Below are 7268 nucleotides of genomic sequence, written 5' to 3' on the forward strand. Positions count from 1 at the left end.
GAGCTAGAGGCACTCATTTTAAGATTTCAAAGAATAGGAAAAACAGGATGGCAAAATGATAAAGGCCCTGAAAAAGGAGGTAGAGGCAACTACATCTTAAGGGTGACAAGAGGTAAAGGGGGGGAAATGACAATTAATGAGCTGAACGTTGCTTTGAAGATAGCCAATGCTAACCTCAAGAAGAGAACCAAGTAGAGGCCATGAGAAAGGCACATAGAGGAAGTGCAAACAAAGGGAAAGATGTTAGAAGACTTCCAAAGCTTGGCAAAAAGAGAAAAAAGGGCAAAGGAGGACCTGCAAAAAAGAATCCAAGGAGAAATGGGCCAAAAGAGCATGGGATTCTGAAAGGAGACTGCACTAAAGTGTATGCAGAATTTGATCCAGACAGCTCAACAGGAAGGTGTCATGAGGCGTTCCAACTAGGACAAATTTGCAAAATTCAGGAACCAATTGGAAGAGCCTAAGGTAATAAGAGGGGTCCATAACAACTCTCACGACGCAGGAGCAACCGGACAGGGAAGAACCCCCTCCCCCAAATCAAAAGCATTGCGTGGAAGTAGCGACTCTTATGACTCACCCAGATTGTCACCCGGATTGTCCGTTGTGCAACAAACAGAGCCTTCTTGTTTTGTAACAAACTTGTAACAGTTTCTTGAAGAGAATGGGTAGTACCCATGTGGTTATAAAGGGGAAAAGGGGGATTAGTTGGATGTGTGAATTAGAGGATATAGAAGACTTGGTCTACCTATCTAAGATTGTAGGGAAAAGAGTAAGTTTTTGCCTAGATAGCTAGAGAATCATGTGTTGAAAATACAAGTGAATAGGGTGTGTGCGGGAACAAGCCCTTGGTTAGAGGCTGTAAAAGAGAATGAGTAAATGTGAAAGAACCTATGAAAAGGTGAGAAGAATCTACTGGGAGAGAATAAAGGGTAGCATGAGAAGATTTAGGAAGTGTGGAGATATTCTGGGAAGTGTGGAGATATTCTGGGAGATATTCTGGGAAAAGTGAAGAGGTGGAGAGAATCAGGGAAAAGAGGTGGAGTGAATCAAGGAGAAATCAGTGGGATTAGATGCTTGGATGTAAGCTCTATAAATTGAGGCATTGCCCTAATGAGAATTTGCTGGTTTTTGAGTATCCATGCCTACATTAATCTATTTGTTAATTACCCACTAATTACATCTTAATTATTTGCTAATCACTTTGTTAATGATGTTGATTCTAGTGTTTGATCCACCATAGCTCATCACAATGTCCTAATTTCAACATGGTATCAGAGCCATGCTAATTTGTGAGCCCATTATCTTGCCAATTATTTTGCTAATTAGGATTAGTAGAAAATTATAATTTTCCCTCTTTTTTTAACTCACCTCTGTATCCCCAGCCAGTGGAGGAGCTCCCTCTCCTTGCACATATAAAATTAGGCCAAACCCTTCTAGCACATGATAGGTATCTCATAGCTCTTCAAGCTCATCGTAGCAAACTGCCGCCGGATGAAGGAGAAATCGCTGTTTTAGCAGGCTACATTTTTCAGTAGAGGATCTCAGATCTACACTCACTCAGGGTGAATCACTCTAATTCCTCTTAGCCCAAGGTGTTTTCAAGCATGCTCTACAAGCTGGTGAAGACAGAATTCAATTTCATCAAGTCTACAATGAGATCCAAGCTCTTCATCAAATCTGCAGGTGACTTTGGTAAAACAGAGATTAAGCTTTCAATATTTGGTCAAATCTTGTGTTTCTTGGCTTAATCCTCTACTAGACTCATCGCTATTGATGGATTTGAAAGCATTTGAGCTCATTTGAAGTCTAAGGCACTAGATCTGGACTCCCCGCATACTCTGTTTTCTGTACACAATAGTGGATTAATTTGCTAATCAGTGCTAATCACTATATTTTGGTACAATTGAGGGTTCAAATTAACCATTAGGTATCTGATACAGATCCCTATAACTTCAAATTGCAATTCAGAGTTGGTTTGATACTCCAACCATCCCGTACAAATTGGTTACCCTTGATTTAATGTAATTTTTGGTAAAATTGTGCTGATAAATTTGTGAAAATCATCATTTTACATTTAACCCTTGGTTAATGCCTGCAAATTATACTCAAATTCAAGATTATTCACAGCCAGAGTTGCATTTGGGAATGTGCATAAGAATGAATGCTATACGCATTATGTATTGGGCACATTACATCAGTGTAAATATGGGATCAGACACTGCCCTTGTCTAGAATAAGGCAAGAGGTAAGACCTCCCGCATAAATTTGGATTTTCATTGTATAATGACACAAGATAAACATCAAAAACCCAAAGGAACTGTTAGCAAAACATTGAAACATATTGCTCACATGGAGCAAAAAGACCCGACGGACAAGCTCATGGCCCTAGCCATGAAAGAAGAAGAATATCTCTTTCCAAGAAGAGGATCCACACCAAGAAGATATAAAGGAAGAATTGAAGGAAGACATGGACACGAGAAGAGAAGTTGCCACACGAGAAGAGAAGCTGCCCCAAGACTGAAAGAAGAGACGGACGCATGGAGAGAAGCTGCCACGACAAGAAGACTGAAGAAAAGGGAAGATGTGAGGCTCCAAAGAGTGAGGAGCCATGTGAAAATCTCTGAGAGAGAGAGAGAGAGAGAGAGACCCCACAACCCAATGTAACCTGCCCCAACAAAGAAAAACCACCTCTGAGCCACCGATGATGTAGGCCACGTGGTAGATGTATGTGTGAGCACTTTAGTCAAGGTCGCGGGCACTTATAGTAGCCTTGGACACATAGAGAGAGAGAGAGAGTGTCAAGGACTATGGAGTTTAGGGACTTGAGGCACTGGTCACGGACTATCAAGTAAGAGAGAAACTTGATACAGGGTCCATGTGTGCTAAGATAACTTGAGGGGAGGTGTAGACACTAGTCGCAGACTATCAAGTAAGGGGAGGCAAACTTGGTATAGGGTCTAGGTGTACTAGGAGCATTCACTTGAGGGGAGGTGTTGAAAATACAAGTGAATAGGGTGTGTGCGGGAACAAGCCCTTGGTTAGAGGCTATAAAAGAGAATGAGTAAATGTGAAAGAACCTGTGAAAAGGTGAGAAGAATCTACTGGGAGAGAATAAAGGGTAGCATGAGAAGATTTAGGAAGTGTGGAGATATTCTGGGAAGTGTGGAGATATTCTGGGAGATATTTGGGAAAAGTGAAGAGGTGGAGAGAATCAGGGAAAAGAGGTGGAGTGAATCAAGGAGAAATCAGTGGGATTAGATGCTTGGATGTAAGCTCTATAAATTGAGACATTGCCCTAATGAGAATTTGCTGGTTTTTGAGTATCCATGCCTACATTAATCTATTTGTTAATTACCCACTAATTACATCTTAATTATTTGCTAATCACTTTGTAAATGATGTTGATTCTAGTGTTTGATCCACCATAGCTCATCAACAATGCCCTAATTTCAACATCATGTGGGTCTACTTGGGCCCAAAGGAGAAGAACAATATTGAATAGGAAGGTAGGAGAGTTGAGCGAGTATTTCATGTGCAGAGCTTTTGCTAAGCCATTGTATTGTATTGTTAAAACCATTACTCAAGAATGACACATGGGTTGGTCTTTGTCTTATTTTTGTTTCATTCTACATTTCTTTGTCTATTTTACATTCACTCTTGTGTTAAGTGTAGTCTTATCTAGATGTGGACTCCTATCTGGATTCAAGATAGAACTAGGAACTAACCTACTTATAGTCATGATCAACTCCCTGAGATTAGGCAAATAGGTAGCTCCAACATCCTAGCATTGGCTTATTGCATTGGGCACAGTTGCTAGTTGCCACTCCTCTAAATCCAACTAGGCGGTCTGGAACCATGTAAGTGACGGGTCTTGACCGTACACCAACAATAGGTGCCATGTGTAGTCTGGTATCTGAGTGATTTGGAGCTTCTCGAGACGGATCATGGGAAGAATGAGCATGATGGTGTGGGCACATGTGTAAAACATGCTTTGAGACGTTGTGAGAGGAGTCTTGAGTTGAAATCAAACATGGTGTATGGAAACATGTGATGTATGTAGAGTGGTGTGAAATTAATCCTAGGTGGCAGAGACAAAATGACGACCAAAGTAGATAAGAGCAAGTAAAAAAAACTAAAAAGGAAAGAATATGGGTGAACAAAGAAATTGAGCAACGCAACCTTCCAAAAGGATGTTGAGATATCGAGCTCTAGTGAGGCGGTGGACACTTATGACCCGCCTGGGGGATAGGCCCCGCACTTACACCACTGGCATGGTTGGTGAGATCTTGGGTGATATGCGGCCAGTGGGATGACAGGCTGTGTGACAGCCACTCTAGAGACTGGCATAGTTATAGCGCCAGCTCATTTAGTCGGGTTCACACTATAGAGAACCCGTGTATGTATTGGTTGAGTACCTTTCATATTATTGTGTACTCTTATTCTTGTATATGGTGTGTTGAGTGTTGAGTAGAGAAGAAGAAGATTTTCAGCCTCTCACCTTGTGTGTTCTCTATTAGGGTTTTGTGAGTGTGTGTGTGTGCTTGCAAGAGCTCAAGCTCTCTTCCCCCCTGCATCTTTTCATGGTATCAGAGCCTGGTTCGTGCTAAGGGCTGAGCTGCAAGCAAGAGAACCACAGGAAGCGGTACGAGGGTAAGAGCTGCAACTACTCTTCCCTATTGTGTTGGTGACTACACCCTTGTCGGGAGCTCTACGAGAGGCACCGGCAAACGATCTCCAATTGAGGAGCTTTCTTCGCAGGAGTGAAGCTATAGGGCAACTATACAGTCCTACGGGACTAATATTTTCGGGCCGAAAACGCGTTTCGGGCGCGTCTGGACCTCCGTTTTTCAGAAAGCAGGCGATTTCGAGCACTGCGGGTAAGTCATCGATTCTCTGCAGAACTCTGTTTTAAGAACTGCAGGAAGACAGATTGACTGTGCAGACACTGTGGGTGCTGCAAAGAGGTCTACAGTTGCCATTGGGTGTATGTATGTGCATTGAAGTCACTGGTTGTGACATTTGAGTGAACTGCAGTACCGCTGTGCAGAAAATACAGCATTTGTGCAGGAAAACCAGAGTGCAGTTTTCTGGTAAAATTGTGTGTTTGGCAAGATGTCTAATGATGGCATAACACAGATTGTGGCTGAGAAGCTGGATAAGAATAACTTCCATGCTTGGAGGTTCAGGTTGACTAATTTCCTGATGGGAAAAGGTTATTGGGACTACATAGAAGGTGAGCATGAAGAGGCACCGGAGATACCGGATATAAATCCGACTGCTGCAGATGTAAAAGAGTTTAAAGACTGGAACCAAGGAGCCAGGAAGGTTATGTATTGGCTCTCCATTAGTATACAGGACACCATGATTGGGCACATTCAGGATGCCAAGTCCCCCAAGGAGGCGTGGGACACCTTGGTAAAGCTTTATGAAACAAACACCAAGGCACGTAAGATACAGTTGAAGAATGAACTTCATACTGTGGAGAAAAAGAGCATGTCTGTGAATGACTATGCGCTGAAGATAAAGGGTATTGTGGAATCCCTTGCATCTATTGGTGTGTCAGTAGATGATGATGACAAGGTGGAAGTCTGTCTACGTGGTCTCGGGCCACAATACAAGGCGTTTAAGACGTCTATTCAGACTCGGGAAAACATTCCCAACTTTACAGATTTGGTGTCTATGCTGATTATCGAAGAGAAGAACTTGGGTGAAGACCAACAGTCTTCACAAAGCAAAAACAGTTCAGAGCAACAGGCCTTCTACACGAGTTCAGGAAGAGGACGAGGTAGAGGAGGCCGTGGACGCGGTCAAGGAGGTGGCCGAACAGGTAATCAGAATTATGGCCAGCAGCAGCAACAACAACAACAACAACAGTCCCAGAATCAACAACAACAACAACAACACACAGGTGGAAGAGGCAAATTCAGAGGCAGGGGGAGTCAAAGAGGCCGTGGAAATTGGCAAAGGCAATATAATGATGCACGTGAATGCTATTATTGTGGTAAGCCTGGACATGTGCAGTCAGAATGTTATAAGAAGCAGGCTGACATGCAAAATGGGAAAGTGCAGCAAAACAACTATGCATCCTCAAGCAGAAATAATGAGGATAATGAAAGGTTGTTTGTTATGCAGCATGTTGTGAATGCCATGTCTGAAAATGTTGATGCAGCACAAAAGGATAATGTATGGTATGTGGATTCAGGCGCTTCGAACCACATGACGAGTCATGGGGAGTGGTTCAAGGAGATGAAAAACCCGGAAAGACCAGGTTTTGTGGAAACAGGGGATGACACTGCTCATCCAATTGCCCACGTTGGAGATGTGCCATTATCTATGCAGGATGGCAAAGTGAAGTACCTTGCAGATGTACTTCATGTACCGAACATAACAAAGAATTTGGTTTCAGTTGGCCAAATGATTGAGCAGGGGTTGCAGGTTCGGTTTAACCCTGATGGGTGTTATGTTGAAGATTTTAAAGACAAGTGCAGGTTGGTTGCAAAGGCAACAGAGTGGGCAGAATGTTTACGTTGAATGTAGACATGCCTGAAATGAGTGCTGCGATGTTTGCAAATGGTTCAGGAGTTGTTGCAGACACAGACATATGGCATAAAAGAATTGGACATGTAAATGTGCAGAGATTGAAGTCTATGCAGACAAAAGGAATTGTGACAGGGCTGCCAAAATTTAAAGTGGAAGGTATGCAGAAAATATGTGAAGCATGCCAATTTGGGAAGCAAACAAAGCATGTGTTTCCACGTAACAGATATGTGAGCAGAAATGCACTAGATGTTGTGCATTCAGATGTATGGGGTCCTACGAAGACCGTGTCTATGGGAGGCTGCAGGTACTATGTCACTTTCATTGATGACCACACAAGGAAAGTGTGGGTATATTTCATGAAGGAGAAGAGTGAGGTTTTCACTCACTTTCAGAATTTCAGAGTTTTGGTTGAAAAGCAAACAGGAAAATATGTCAAGTGCCTAAGGTCAGATGGAGGGGGAGAATACTTCTCCAATGAGTTCTCTGAATTTTTGAAGAAGAATGGAATTCGGAGACAGTATACATGCAGATACACTCCGCAGCAAAATGGAGTTGCTGAGCGGAAAAACAGGCACATTGCTGAGATTGCGCGGGCATTGATGGAAGAGAAAAATATGCCGCATTGCTATTGGGCTGAGGCTGTTTCTACAGCAGTATACATCATGAACAGGACTCCAACTGCAGCCATACATGATGTAACTCCAGAGGAGAGGTTTACTGGCAGAAAA

The sequence above is a fragment of the Cibotium barometz genome, chromosome 14 (genome assembly GCF_041138505.1).
Source record: "Cibotium barometz isolate CiBa-2024 chromosome 14, ASM4113850v1, whole genome shotgun sequence".
In the NCBI taxonomy this organism is placed as follows: Eukaryota; Viridiplantae; Streptophyta; class Polypodiopsida; order Cyatheales; family Cibotiaceae; genus Cibotium; species Cibotium barometz.